This window comes from Phymastichus coffea, unplaced genomic scaffold, assembly GCF_024137745.1.
Source record: "Phymastichus coffea isolate CEN01 unplaced genomic scaffold, Cenicafe_Pcof_1.1 PCOF00039, whole genome shotgun sequence".
Lineage (NCBI taxonomy): Eukaryota > Metazoa > Arthropoda > Insecta > Hymenoptera > Eulophidae > Phymastichus > Phymastichus coffea.
Window position 1 is genome coordinate 1336391 of NW_026706850.1, and position 15109 is coordinate 1351499.

The following is a 15109-nucleotide window of genomic DNA, read 5'->3' on the forward strand; positions in this document are numbered from 1 at the left end:
GGGTTGCTGACTTTTAGTTTTTGTAATGTTCTCATTTTCATCTAGTATTTTGTAGCAGTCTTTTTTGCGCTGCTACTATTTGCTGTCCCATTAAAAATCAATTGTCGCTAGGGGTGCTAAACAAGTTTCCAAAACGAATTTCCATTTCGGAATATATGAATCAATATAGAAAGAAATTTATTTGTTTAAGCGTACATCTTGAATGATTGCATTTTTTTACAAATATTCAATTTGACTAATTGCTAGTACTAGGTAACAAACAAACTTTTTTATTCCATTTGCAAAATTTCTCTCTTTTTCTTTATTTTAATTAGTTAAAGCGAACGCAGTCGTTATTGATATCAATTCAGAAGACCAATTAAAAAATTTCAATCAGAAAATGAACTCGTCATCTGACAACTACGTAAACGCAAAAGTTATAGCCACTCGCAAATGTTTTTGGAAATTGCCATCAAATAGCAGTAACTCTACTATGTTTACATAAGAAAGACGTTTGGTATACAACATTTTTTAATTTCAGTAATCGTTGTGTGCTGCCTATCTCGGAGAGTTGCCAATAAAAATTTTTCATTGATGGTGATTGCAGTTTTCCACTTGGTAAACTTACGTTGGTCATATAGCTCTCAGGAAACCAGAAACGCAAGCACTTAATGGCCTCACGGCAATCATGAAAATGAAGCGTACATTTACATTGCACCAGGTACAAGCAAAGAATATCTTGATAATTTCTGTTACTAAACTCGTTAAGAGTGATAAACATTTTTTTAACAAACATTCGATGGTTTTATCAGCTATTCAGCTACTCCGTTTGCGGTTTGATCTTCTGTCGTCTCTCAAGCGTGATTTTTCCATTAATGTTCTTTTGCCCCTTTATCGGTTGATAGAAAGTACTGCAGGGAAATCTCGTTAAACAAGAGACCACGGTTTCCTTATTCTTCATCCTTTTGTTTGCTCTCGTTTATTTCAATTCCAAGTGGGTCGTCCGATCAAGGTTTCTCAGTTGTTCAATACTATTCGATTCTTGAATTAAGAGCTCTTTCCCGATGTGTACTTCCAGTGAATAAAGAAACTTTGATTGTTTTCTTGGTGTTTTTGAAAGTTAAAATATGCAATTCACCTTGCTCAAAATGTAGATTGAAAAAAAATTTAATTATTTGTTGCAAATCAATGAAGTCAATAATGAAACACTCAATTGTTGGTTCGTATCAATTGTGTAATCTACAGAATTTTAACGTTAATATTCGAGTATCTATATAAATAACATAAAATGTAGTAAAATATTTACTTTTAATGAATGATTTCAAGCGTAAAGCGTCCAAGTTGTTCGCCTACATATCTTTTGCACAATAAGTGATGACCACATTGACAAATATACCGTTGCGAATGTATAGTATATATACATTTATTACTCTACATAGCTTTATAGAAAACATCATTTTGAAGAAATGTCAAGAGAACTTTAATAAATAAAATTAATTTCAATTTTATGTTTTCAATCAATAGTTTGAAAATCAGTAACTAATTACGAGTGTAGCCAGAAAAGAAATGATGTAGACGATAGTATGTATTCTATGTCAAGCTGTCGGACTTTTCCGCAAAGACATCATAAAACCTGCAGCCTTCAGAAAGCTTCTGGGCTTTATTAATACAATAACTCCTTAATTCTTCTAGTGCGGAGAGTGCGCACTCGGACGTGGGACTCAAACGGAGCGTATAATCGTGGCAGCAAGAGCAAGAGAAATAAGGGGAGGGTGCAATTTTACGGCCGAGGGAGGTAAACACGCCGACGAAAGCTTTTCTCCGGCTCTCTCGCAAAGCAGACTGTCCGGTCGATTAACCTTCACGCGCGTTTGCGCGTGTCAGAATTTTCGGACTATTTTTCATTCGAGCTGCACTCTCTCGCTGCTCTCGCAAGTGCCGAAGGAAAACAGAAAACTTTCGAAAGCTTTTCTTCATGGGCAGAAAGAGAGAGAGAGAGAGAGAGAGAGGCGGAGAGGAGCGCTGAACCTGTACGTGAATACCAAAAATATCTCGGTGAGAATAAGAAACAGGGATGAAGAATTGCGGCTTACAAAAAGAATAAATCGTATAATCAACGTATGCCAATATTTGGCTATGACGGCTATTCCCAGACGAGGGAGTATTATTAATCAATGCTGAGAAATGGGCTTCATTTTGTAGTTTACTGATTCATAAATTTTTGTATTCTTTGAAAATGTATTTTTATGCTTTAATAAGCTTCTATAATTGAAAATTTCATTAGATATGAAATATTCTATCTGCAAAGACTGATACTAAATAATGAACTCAATTTTGTAATGTAAATTTCAATTATCTATAAAGTTTTTTGTGCTGCAATGAATAAATTGTTTAATATTTGAAATGAGTGCAATATTGTATCAATAAACTTTCTTTCTATGGCATTACGTGAAATAATCATTAACTTGACTTCTTTCGTCAAGAGGTAGCAATGAAATGTAAATTGAATGATATTAAATGTAAATTAAGTGTAAATTGAATAAAAACGATCTACCATATTGGATTATTTATTACTTTTAGTCGAATATAATATAAAAAGAATTAATAGATTGCTTCTATATTCATTATATAGATTTATATAGATTTATATAGATTTATATAGATTTATATCTATGTTGTAAAGAAGGAATTGAAAAAATCGACTATCGCTTCTTATTTCCAAAATAATTGGTTTGAAGTAAATCATTAATTTTTTAATAAATTTCAATTTCACAAAAATTATTGATTTGTATTATGTATACACAAATAAATAGTAATAATACGTGATTAAAAATAATTTCAATGCATTACGTCTTTAGTATATTTAAAATATATACTGTGGCGAAGAGGCGCGCGACACTTTAAGATCGAATGAGGGCAGCGACCCTCGGACAAGTTTGACGTCGGCGAACGAAAGGTCGGGAGCCTGGAGTTTGGCGATACGAACGCGAAAGTTTTGAACTCATTTGTATTTTGGTATATGTCGAAACAGGCAAGTCGTCTCTTAAAAATTGTACGTGTGCGTTTGTTTGTAGTTGTCACGATTTAACTCTTGGTTAAAAATAGGTATTTTTCCCTTGCAAAGCGATGGTTTTATTTTTGCCCGTATTTCATTTAATATCGTTAAATACCTTTTATTGATTATAAATAAAGTTCAAATTCATTAGTATCGAAGCTATTTTCAACATATCTTTGCTCATCCACATCTTTTACAGCATAAATACATTCATTTTTAAGAATTGAATTTTGGTATTAGATTTTTAGTTTCATCTCTGAAAAATCTGGTTTCCCGAAATAATAGTTTGCAAAAAATCATTATAAAAGTATGTTTGAAGGTACAAGAAGTCATGATACAACATTTAAAAAAATGTTTGTACGTACAATGGCGTGTATAAGTGTATGCTTAAAGCTTAAAGCTCTAGCCGTTGTTCTTTCACTTTAACGCGAAGAAGAAAAAACTCTTTACTTCCCCTCCCCCTTTTTTTGAAATTAGTATCTCACTCATGCTTTGGACTGGATAGAAAATTGTGGAATAGGAAAGGTGTCAACATAAAAGAAACACTTAGGAGCCAAATGATGTATAATTTTGGCTCCAAGGAAGAAAGCCTGTTGCCAGGCAAAACTCCCTCGAACGGAAACAAATAAAAATTACAAATGATAATGTGTGATATTGTTGTGTGTGTGTGTGTAATTTGTGGGTTGTGCATCTGTTTGGATAGACTGCGAAGTAGCGGTTGATCAATTGATGCGTTGTTCGGATAAGCTGCTAAGCAGCGGTTGATCAATTGATGCGGTTGTTGATGTGTAGACTGCGATGCAGCGGTTGAATAAGTGAATGTTATGAATGTTGGCACGTCACGTCAGAAATTAAGAATAGAAATAGCTGGAATGCAGGAAATAATGATAGGAGAATAGAGTTGAAAAAGGTCAAGAAGATTTCGTGAGATTAAAATGTGCGTATCGCGACCGTGCACACGGACGATTTGCGAACAAAAAACCCTTTTGTACGATAATATTGAAAACTACTGATTGAAATTCAATGTTCTCTCGCAAGCGATTAATATGTCCGGAAACGTTCGATGCTGAATCTAAACTAAACTAACTACTTTTTGTTCCTTCGACACGCGACCTCTTGTGAGAGGGGGAGAGAGAGAGAGAGAGAGAGAGAGAGAGAATAAAAAAAAAATTTTTTTTTTACATTAAATTTTTAAACCACAACTATAACAACTTTTAACAATTTTTGAACGGCTCAATAGATTTTTAAAATCGAAAGTGTAAAAGTTATATATTTCGTCTGCTATCTGTAAAATCAGCGGAACAGGATCCATTTTTATTAAGCCGATAAAAAGTTAAAACGTTTTTTGTAAAACAATCCCCTTTTCTTCATCTTTGATTATATCGGACACTATGCACTGTAGAAAAAAACTCCAAAGAGAAAAAAAGTTGTTTTTTAATGTAGAATAATTATTCACTATCAAAATTGCATGTGGAAAAAAAAATTTTTTCTATTTTTTCACCGTGGGTAAAATATTCCTATCGATAATGACTACGAATAAATAATATTATTTAAATTCTATTAATTATAATTTATCAATATTCTTTTTATACACATATTTTCATAACATAGAATTACAATAATATCTATCATAATACATCAAACTCGTGTATTTAATAGTAGTCAACGTAATTTTTCAAATACTTCTGTTGCAACTTTTTATTGGCTCAATAAAAATGGATCTTGTTGCGCTCATTTTAAAGATAACAGAAATATACAATTTTTACACTTTTGAATTTTTAAATCTGCTGAGACGTTCAAAAGTTATAACCGATTTAATGTAAAAAAAATTTTGTAATTTAATAAAAAAATACCAGCGGCATATTAAGGGTGCTTTACTCTTCAAAATAAGCCTGCGCGTGTTCTTCAAGAACTATTTTAGACGGAGCCGCAAAACTTTAAATTTTAAATGATTTTTTTTGGTCAGAAACTTATGCAAGCCACTGTATATGTAGATGCATGTGCAATTTATGTATGTAATCATTCATACTCGAATTATATGCAATAAAAATATTGTATTATTAATCTTAACTAAACGAAGGGTAGAAAAACAGATATTTATAGGATTCTGATAAGAGTCTCTTAAAATAAAGGTTTTTGTGAGTTCGATTAAAAATTTTTTTTATATAATGTATGACAAGCATGAAATTTTTTAATATATTTTTGTAGTGCTTTAATTTTCTTTCAGTATGAATGTGGCTCTCTATGCTCTAAAAAATGGTTACATTTAAAATAGTGAGCAAAAATTAAAAATCCATAACTTCCAATCCTTCTGATATATTTAAGATATATTCTAAGAAGTTATATGAATAACAAAAATTTGTTTCAATCATCTTTATTCAAGGGTTATAAAAATTATCAATGATTAAAACATAATTTCTCGATGGTAAAAAAGACAAAGTAGAATTACTTTATTTAGTTTCATAAATATTCAGACTACCAAACTCTTTCATCTTATTAAACCAGTTGAAACATTTGAAAATGTAGCAATATATTGTTGTTCTTATACGTAATTAATGTTACTTGACATTTAAATTTTCAATGTTTTCGACTTCATATGTTTGAAATTAATTTTCTTCATGACAAAAGTAATTTGAATGAAATTTAACAAAATTCCAATAAAAGAAACATCTATTTATTCTAAAATATCTCCGTATTCCATCAGTTTACTCTCTATCCAAGGAATGAAACTCGCAACTTTTGTGTACAGATCTGGTTGTATTGAATTGCAGTATGTATCTGTAGTAGAGGCGATTCCAATTTGAACTCCGTTGACGACAAGGGGTGAGCCGGAGTCTCCCTGTATTGAAATAAAATTTAAATACTTGTATTACGGCAACGTGAGTTATCGTAAATATTAAATTCAACTTACGTTACATATACCTCTTTTCTTATTGGAAGTACACACATGCTTATCGATGTATGTCCACACTTGTTGGCAATCCTTCATCGCTAGAACAGGAACCTCGGCGTAATGCATATGATCACTTGTTTTATTATAATTCTAAAATGAATTTTATTGAATGACTTGTTCTTCCCGAAGCCACCAAAAATATATAATTTAAAAAATACATACCTTTTTTATTCCCCACCCCGCAATTGTAGCTATGTATTTATGATAATTTTTCGTTTCGTCAGTTTCTAATTTTATTTTGTTCACTTTGTCATTAAATTCTATTTCTGTTTTTAAGTGTAAAAGACCAATATCATTATAAACTAATTCAAGACCCTTGAGTGACAGAAGTTTCAAATTTGATTAGATCAATTTTTGAATAAAATATTCTGAATATTAGTTTCTATACTACAAATTATTTACATTGTTCAGCGATTCTGGTAAATATGTATAATTTTCATGACTGTAAGATCTGTCGACCATATAGCCAGTACCTGTATCAAGATCGTTTACTGTTCCAACTACTAACAGTGGGCGCTCCTCACTAAGAAAAATAAAATGATATATTTGTAAATTCCATTCTTATGAGCAAAATAGTAGTATAAAAATTAATAAATTGCTTCAAAATGCAATGAGCTGCCGTGATCGCCCAACGAGGATGAATAATTCCTGCACCGCACGCTTTCGAACGTCCAGTCCTGTGATCATATGTCAATAGTGCCACGTATGGAAACTGTCCGTCGTAAGCATTGTGTCCGTTATAAATTTTTGGTCGCCTTCCTGTTTTATTAATATAAATTTGATGGTAACAGAATAATCTTGTGGTATCCGTATAATATTCAAATTAAGATAGTGTTAATAGTACAACTTGCCTTGTGAAGAGGCAAACAATACGAAAGCACTGAAGCAGAAGAGCTGGAGCTTCATATTTGATAAAGTAACACTTAAAATTGCCTAAATTTTTAAGCGCACGGTATTTAAATAACGAATAGCAATCATTCAAGTGAAATAATGTATGCCTTAAAATTTGATTATCTCAGATAAGGCATGTGATGAATAGATTAAAAATAACTGTGTACTGAAGAAGATACAATTTTTTTCCACACCCTATACGTAAAGTGGTGGCTGTGCATCCTCCTAAAAGAAACCATGAGGACGGGATTCTGTCACAGATCTGCAAAATAAGGTGTTGTAATTGTTCTTATCCAACTAAGAGTTATTTTTGAAGTAATTTTTTTTGTTAAATTTAAATTTGAAGTTAGAATTTGCCTATCACGTTAGGTTTTTGAGATATCCTAACCTAAAAAGGCGAAAAAGACCATTTTTAGGCTATATTGGAGAGCCCTTAACATCGCGAAAAAATTATTTTTCCAGAAACTGGTAGGAGCATCTCAGAGGTCTATTTTTACTTTTTAAAATCCATTTTTAAGATTTGAGATATTTTTTTTTCATCGAGATATCGTTAATTGAAGACAAGTATTTTCGTATGTATACATACGAAAATACTTGTCTTCGTCATATATATATATATATATATATATGTATCGGAAAAATTAGCTGTTATGAGACTTCTAAAATACTTTGTTAGAATAATCTGTTACTGAAGAAGATATCATATTGTGCATATGACATTTTTGAAAGAGAACGATGCATATTGCAGTAAGACTAGCAGATTAAAAAACGATCGAGGAACGCCAACAAATCATTCTCCCAGACTAAATGAACTTGACACAGCTCAGAAACGATTTCCTTCTGCTTCCTGGGCTGAAGACCTTTTACATATTTGGAAATAAACAATTTTGCCTTGAACAACAATTTTATTATAAAATTTATGTAGGAATGAGATTGTTTGAGGTTTTGTGTATATTAATTTTATATGTGATTATCGGTGTAAATAAAATTATTCCAATAATGGACGAGTGGTTAGCTGTTAATATAGAGAAAATATTGCAATAATTGTCTGATAAGTGACGTATCCGCACGACTTCAAATGATTTAGAGTAGTCATTAATAATTTTGATGTACATTGCTATTTCAAGTGTTCAATCTATAGTTTGGCGCACAGATAACTATAGTTCTGAATATATACTACCTTTTCTAAGAAATTCATTTGGTTTTAATTTTACGTATAATTCTATACACAGCACCAAAATGTTAATACAATGATAATTCTATTTGTACTGTTGTAAAACCAAGGTCTTTTTCCTGGAATACAACCAGTTTGTTTAATGATTACGTAGGAGTCTAGTATTTCAATACTTTTTTATAATTTCTGGAAAAATTTTAGTGACTAATATTGCAATTTTCGTATCATTATGATTCTGTTTCTGGTAACTCGTTGCATGTACTATATCGTTTGCAGATATAATCTGTTCGCGTTAAGAGTAGTGTGAATAAAACAATTATTATAAAATTATATCTGATTTATTATTATGACAAAATTATTAGTAATTATTAATTATGAGTAAACAAATGAAATCAAGTTGTAAAAAAAAAAACAAATAATATCTTTAGACTATCGGAAATTATAAGTGCGCTTGAATAGAGTTAGTAACGAAAGAACAACTTGCCTCGCTGATAGCCAAGAAGTTTCTGCCTAATACTTGAATGATGCTTGCCGAACGAACCGAGAAATCAAAGCATTATTCTCCTCCATCCTTTTCTTCCCCTCAAAGGGGCTTAGAGGTGGAAGGCGTCAGTTTTCGTTTGTAGCTTATCGTTTGGACTATACGCGTAGCTATGCGCACCATACTGCTCGCTCTATCAATTGATCGTGTGCCTTTGCATGGCTTTTCAAACGTTCAAGTGACAGTGTAATGTTACACGCTAAAAGTGCTTAAATGAGAATGTGCCTTTGCACGATAAACATTCAGCAATGATGTGCCTTTGCACGATAAAATCCAACAATGATGTGCCTTTGCACGATAAAAATCCAACAATGATGTGCCTTTGCACGATAAAAATCCAACAATGATGTGCCTTTGCACGATAAAAATCCAACAATGATGTGCCTTTGCACGATAAAAATCCAACAATGATGTGCCTTTGCACGGTAAATGTTCGAGGTTGCATATATTGCGGTATGCATGGCTCCCATCAGATCTATGGATGTGCATGCGATTCGAGTTGCGAGCTTGAGAGCAGGTGGCATTAGATTTTTGTATTTTTGTTTAAACATGACATGTGGCAGTTGTACGGTTCTCCTTCCGATCAAACTCTACTCTATGTTTGTTATAATTCAGCTCGTGTCGGCCGGCATCATTCTGTATAGTTTTAATCGCTCGGTTTATAATAATTCCCGCCAATAAAATTATGATTGCGCTCACTCATTCAGCTTATGTCTAGGTGATTGATATTACGAAGGTTACAAGTTACAATCGCAGAGAAAACGTGAAACGGTTTAAAATTACACTAAACTTAAATAAATGGCCGGCATAAAAAACCTCGCCGTCTGAGAGGAAAAAGCCTGCCATTTTACAAGCCAAAACTTAGTCCAAAAAAGGCGCAGAGACAATATTAAAAGATTACATAATCGCGTACATTTGGTTACAATTTATTTCTCCGAAGAATTTTTCGAATGTCGGCTCGGCGACACTTGAGTGTACGGTCGTAGATTCGAGAGCGAGGGCTTTATCGGATTTTGTATGCGTATATAAGTTGTATCGTATATCGATTATGAATCATGGAACAAAGAGAGAAATTTGAAATAGAAACACTATGAAAATTAAGACTTTCGGGCACACGTCATCGTCAGCACGAGTTTCGATTTTGACACAAGCATCTTGATTTCGTTGCAAGCAAACTAAATTATACTCGGTTAAATTATACTCGGTCGTACGGAACATAATCTAATCTCGTCTTATAAAGTAATGTTGGTACTCATACAATCCGCTTTTAATTGAATATTTATGAATTTTCCTCCATTAAAATCGTAAAATTATTTACTTGTAGAAATAGAATTAAAGATTGATATAAAATAGTTTTGTCCTCGGCTATATAGGATGACTTAGTCGGATAGGTTTGTGCGGACTATGACGACATTCCGAACAAAGTAAATTAATTTTAGTATGAAAATTTGTTTTCATAATAGAAATAATAACACAGTCGTGGAATTGAAGTATAATTACGTTATTATTAAAATTGTTACCTGCAAAAGAAGTCAGTGAAACTAAGATTACATCAAGTTTACTGGTCGAAAATTCATAATTGACAACTTGAGTACGGTTTAGTAAAATTATTGTATCCAAATTCTGAAATTGTTTAAATTAAGAATAGCCTACTTACTATTTATGTGAATAGAATTAGTTCAAATCATGATGTTTGATGTTATTAACTGATCTGAACTATTAATTTATTTTGGTAATACTAATGTACTTCACTGGTAGTACATTTAAATTAATTTCAAATATTTGTGACAGGGTTGATAGCGATACTCGCTAACCCTGTGTGCGGCACTCTCCTCGCACGGATGTAGCGGCCGAGCGTGGCTATGGTTGACATAGCATTCACGCGCTCGTGTCGTTGCAGGGCCTGGAGAGGGGAGAGCGCGACTGGCGGAGAAGACGGTGCGAGAAGAAGCGAGAGCGCGAAGAGCGTGAGAGAGAGCGAGAGAGGAAGAAGAATAGGCGAGAACGCGGAAAGCGCGGCTCGCGCCGCGAGAATTATGAGAGCGGGAGAAATTGAGGACAGTTGGAGAGTGACCGTACGTTAAGGAGGTCACGGCGCGAGAGAAGTCTGAGACGACGCGCCAGGGGAGAGGAATCCCGAGGACGAGAGAAGGCTTCGTGAGGCAAATCTCCGGCTGCTGTTTGAGCAGCCCCCGGCGATCATCATAAGGCGATCGAGAAGCCGATCCCGGCCGCCTGCTGCCAACCAGCCGCCGCCGGTGATCCAGCGAGCCCCGCTGCCAGCCGGACTGCGATTTCGCCGTCGTCGGCTTTCCACCAGCGAGCCGCGGGAGGGGCCACCCGGTGGGTTTGTTCCCTCATTATTTTGCGGATCTCTCTCTCACGTACTAGCTCTCGCCCGGTACAACGCCGCGAATTGAGTTGTCGCGATTATTAGTTGAGCGAATCCGCTCCTAATCATTGTACATTTGTCGCGTATAATAGTTGAGCGATCACGCTCCTAATCGCCGTTTGTTGTCGCGTTTTGGGGATTGAGCGAGCGCGCTCACCATTGCGTTTGTAAGAAACCGTAGCTGTAACTTTTATTGGCGTAAATAAAAGGGATCGCCTCTTTGTATTTATTTCGATTCTGTCTGTTCACCTTCCCCGTCATCGCGGTAGGTTTGCTCCTGTGGAAGTCAGCGCCGGCTTCCTTCACCGGAAAAGGACCCTTAATAACTCGCAGGGGGCATAGCAGTGGCGCACTTCGCTATGTTTCGAGGATAAATCCCCCCCCTTTGCATATTCTTTACAAAAATATAAAGCCGTTAGCCTAATTTATCAACGAAACAGAGGCATTGCAAGCCAACAGTTTGCAAATTCGTCTTCGTCTATAGCTATTGTCAATATCGATGTATATTATAGCAATACATAAAATCGGCTAAGCGAGTTTCTACAAGTTACAGCAAGTTTTCTTTGGAAAACAATCGAGTATAAATAACCGCACATGCACATAATTAGTCGATGCTAATAAAATTTTTTGGACCAATTCGGATCCAATGTCATAAAATTGAATTTTTATACAATATAATTATTTCGAGACAATATATTGAAATTATATATTGACAATATATGCACAATATATAGAAATTATATTATTAAGATACGTTGAATCTATAGTATTACTATTTTTGATATTATTTTTGAGTAGGTGTTTAGATGTTTAGTGGTGTAAGCCCATACTTTCTGAAATTCATTAAAAACATTTACACCATTTATGTAATGATCATGACCACGTATACCTCTAGAAAACTGCAGTTGTTGCATTCGTTCCAAAGATAGACATATTTCAAATCATAAATCGAAACGAATCGTCATACATACTATTTCAAATGCCCAACCTGGTAAAATTGCTGTAGAGATTTTAGATGTAATTGGTAGAATTTTATTATTGTATGATATATTCAACGTCAGCCGTATAAAATCAATATAATCTTCAACATATTGCAGGCCCATGCATAAACTATGATTTGATGAGCTTGCTTATACCGCAACGATGTGTAAATTCCATGACTTACATCGTTTAAATATGTAAATATAGTATTGAAACTGAGATAAGCAGAACTGATAATGACGGAATGAGCAGAAAAAAACTGAAACATTTTATTTGTATTTTTTTATTTTGATACGTATTTAATTACAATTAAAAGTGTAAAAACCTCGGTTATAAGCGAGGAAAACAATACGCTTATATAAAATCCAGAATGCTTTTTATTCACACAGAGGGAAATCGCATGAATTGCTTTATCAAGTGCAAGATACAGGCGGACTGACTAATTATCGACAAGTAGGTGTCAAAACAGCTCACCCTAGCCGCCGCCGCTACGGGGTGACAATCATTGAGGCTTGTTTTCCGCTCGCAGTTAGCCCCATCCTTCGATCTTTCTCCCTTTTTTCTCTCGCTTATCTACCGAAAGTAGCCTCTTTCCTGATTCTATCCGTACCTAGTTGATCCACAATATCTAGAAGCATACTTGTAACGGGATCTAATGGTCTCTTAAGAGTTTAATTCTAGGAGCTAGAATTTCACGGTCATGATAGTTTTATTGCGTTTGTGCACGTTTGAAGCGTCAAACTTCGAGAGATATAGGCCGATTAACCGTTTTTTTTTGTTTAATTTCATAATCTACATAGGAGCGCACGCATGCACTTTACAAAGAATATTACCAAATAATTACGTTATGGGGATCCAAGAACAGCTACGTGTTTTTACGATTTTGATATGCTTAGATAAGCATCGTACTATTCGAGTATCATCTACAGCACATCTGCTATATCTGGCTTCCACTCGAACGTATTTTTGACGCGCAACTTTCGCTATAGCCTGCTCTCTCAACGTTTAGTACGCTCAACTCGTCGTTGCCTGTCCGCTTGCATTTTTCTTTTTTCAAACAAAGATCTTACGTACTAATCGCTTTCTTACTTATGATTAATTTCATGGCCTTATTTTCTACATTGAGTTCAAGAATATTTTTCAATCTTATAACTAATACGAAGCAATTGATCGTTCCAAGTTTAAACAAAGGTTACTAATTTATTTATTTATTCATTTTGTTTCGGTGTCGAAACTTTGCTGAATATAGAAAATTCAAAAATTATATTAGTCCAGTTGGAACAATAATTTACTCTGATAAACTGAGAATAGCTATAAGAGACCAATGCTTCTAGATGATTGATGTACCGCAATATCCACAACCGTTGCACTACAAATTTGGCTACGAAAGGAAATTGATCATCACGAGCTTTCGTGCCTTCATTCATACATTATCATTCTATCTTAAGACTTGATGATATTGTGAGAGAATTTTAAGTTTTTTATAACATATAATGTTGTTTATGTAATATTTTATGTGGTGTGAGATTGTTTTCATTAATTTAAAAAAGTTTAACCTAAATAAAGGCTTATTTTACAGATGTAAAGTTTAATCAGGTATGATAGTTGTCATTAATGGAAGGCAATAAAAGCAAAATCACACTAAAAACAACAATCCTAATTTTATAGTTGAAAATTTGCCCTACTTGTAAATGGAATATTTCGTAATTGGCGTATTCTATTAACGAACGAGGTACGAACATTTTCATTTCAAAGTAGATGTGGGTCTGACGCATATGCCGAGTATAAAATTGTTTTAATGTAAATTTTGCAAGTGGAACGACCTGCACTTGCATGTTCAATACATTCAAGTTATACAATGCGCGTACTTTGTTCAAATTTCAGAGGTCATGATTATAAAAAAGAAAAAAAATTAATAATTGAGATTTACACAAACAATCTCAAAGTTACTTTTCATCTTTATGACATTTCACGATAAAAGGATTTTCCTGTAAAAAAAATCCTGGTTTTATCAAAAATGTTATTCGGATTACAATGTGGACATAAAGAGAACAGCAATGAAAAATAATGTTTAATGACTAGATTTTTGTGCTTATCAGCGCATTCGTGTAAACGGGTTAATTTTATTTTTCAATTTCTCAATTTAATCGTGTGAGATAGCAGTATGTGTATGTTTTCAGTGCCAACAACCGAATGGAATACTGATTTTCATTGCAAGGTACTTACAAAACAGTTTCTGGTCGAAAGAAAAAGTTACGTTACAGATCTTTTGATGGTTTGCTTGTACATTTTTGTGCTGTAGTTACATATTTGGCAACGAGTTTCCGTGCTTTTACAGAATACGCTTTATCCAAGGTACAAAATTAGCTACTTTCGTGTATAGATCTGGTTTGAATGACTGGCAATACTTGTTTGTAAAAAAGGTCAAGGAAGGCATTAAAAGTCAAAGAATGGACGAAATGGGTCGCGTGAGACGAGACATGCGCGTTCACGAGAAGTGTGAATCATAGTCACCGCACACACTGCTCGACTTCGAACCTTCGGCCGAAATCCGAAGACGCGCAATAAAAATTAACTGCTGCTCTCGGGTCTGGGTATTATCACGCGGCGCGACAAGTATGAAAATGAATCCACGGCTGAGTAATCGATAAGTTACTTTAATTATGATAGTTAGTTTAGCTTGCGGTTAGAGGATAAGCTTTTAACGAACTTAGGATCGAGCGGCTTGCGATAACCTATTATAATCGTTTGCTAGAGAGGAGTGGACGTACGAGTGTGATCATCGATGTAAAGTGTGAAAGGATAAACGAGAACGAATGCTGCGAGGATGTACACCGGGGCGGCTTGTTGCGAACCCGCGATTGAGCCAGCGGTACTGCTCTCGGAGCTCAAACTCGACCCATGGACGTGCACGAGCGCGGGATGCGTTACGTGGCCGTGAAGCCAGAATTTTCAGATTCGCGGAGCTTGCTCCCCGAAGGCTGCAGACCCCGTGTGGAGTATTGCTCTTGGTCGTGTGGGTCACCTCATCTTACTTGATGAGTTTTCCGGATAGGGCAATGATGAGATTGCTTCTAGGACCGGTAGGCTGGCGAGTGAGAGCGAGCGAGAGAGTCGGAAGGCGAGAGAGCGGGAACGCGATA

The 15109-nt window shown here is 34.7% G+C and overlaps 1 protein-coding gene across 1 annotated transcript in view; it reads right to left on the bottom strand.

The window, feature by feature from the left end:
* The window catches only part of LOC131663842 (discoidin domain-containing receptor 2-like), a 116684-nt gene that overhangs the window by 36734 nt on the left and 64841 nt on the right, over positions 1-15109 (bottom strand). The gene's annotated exons all lie outside the window — the stretch shown is intronic.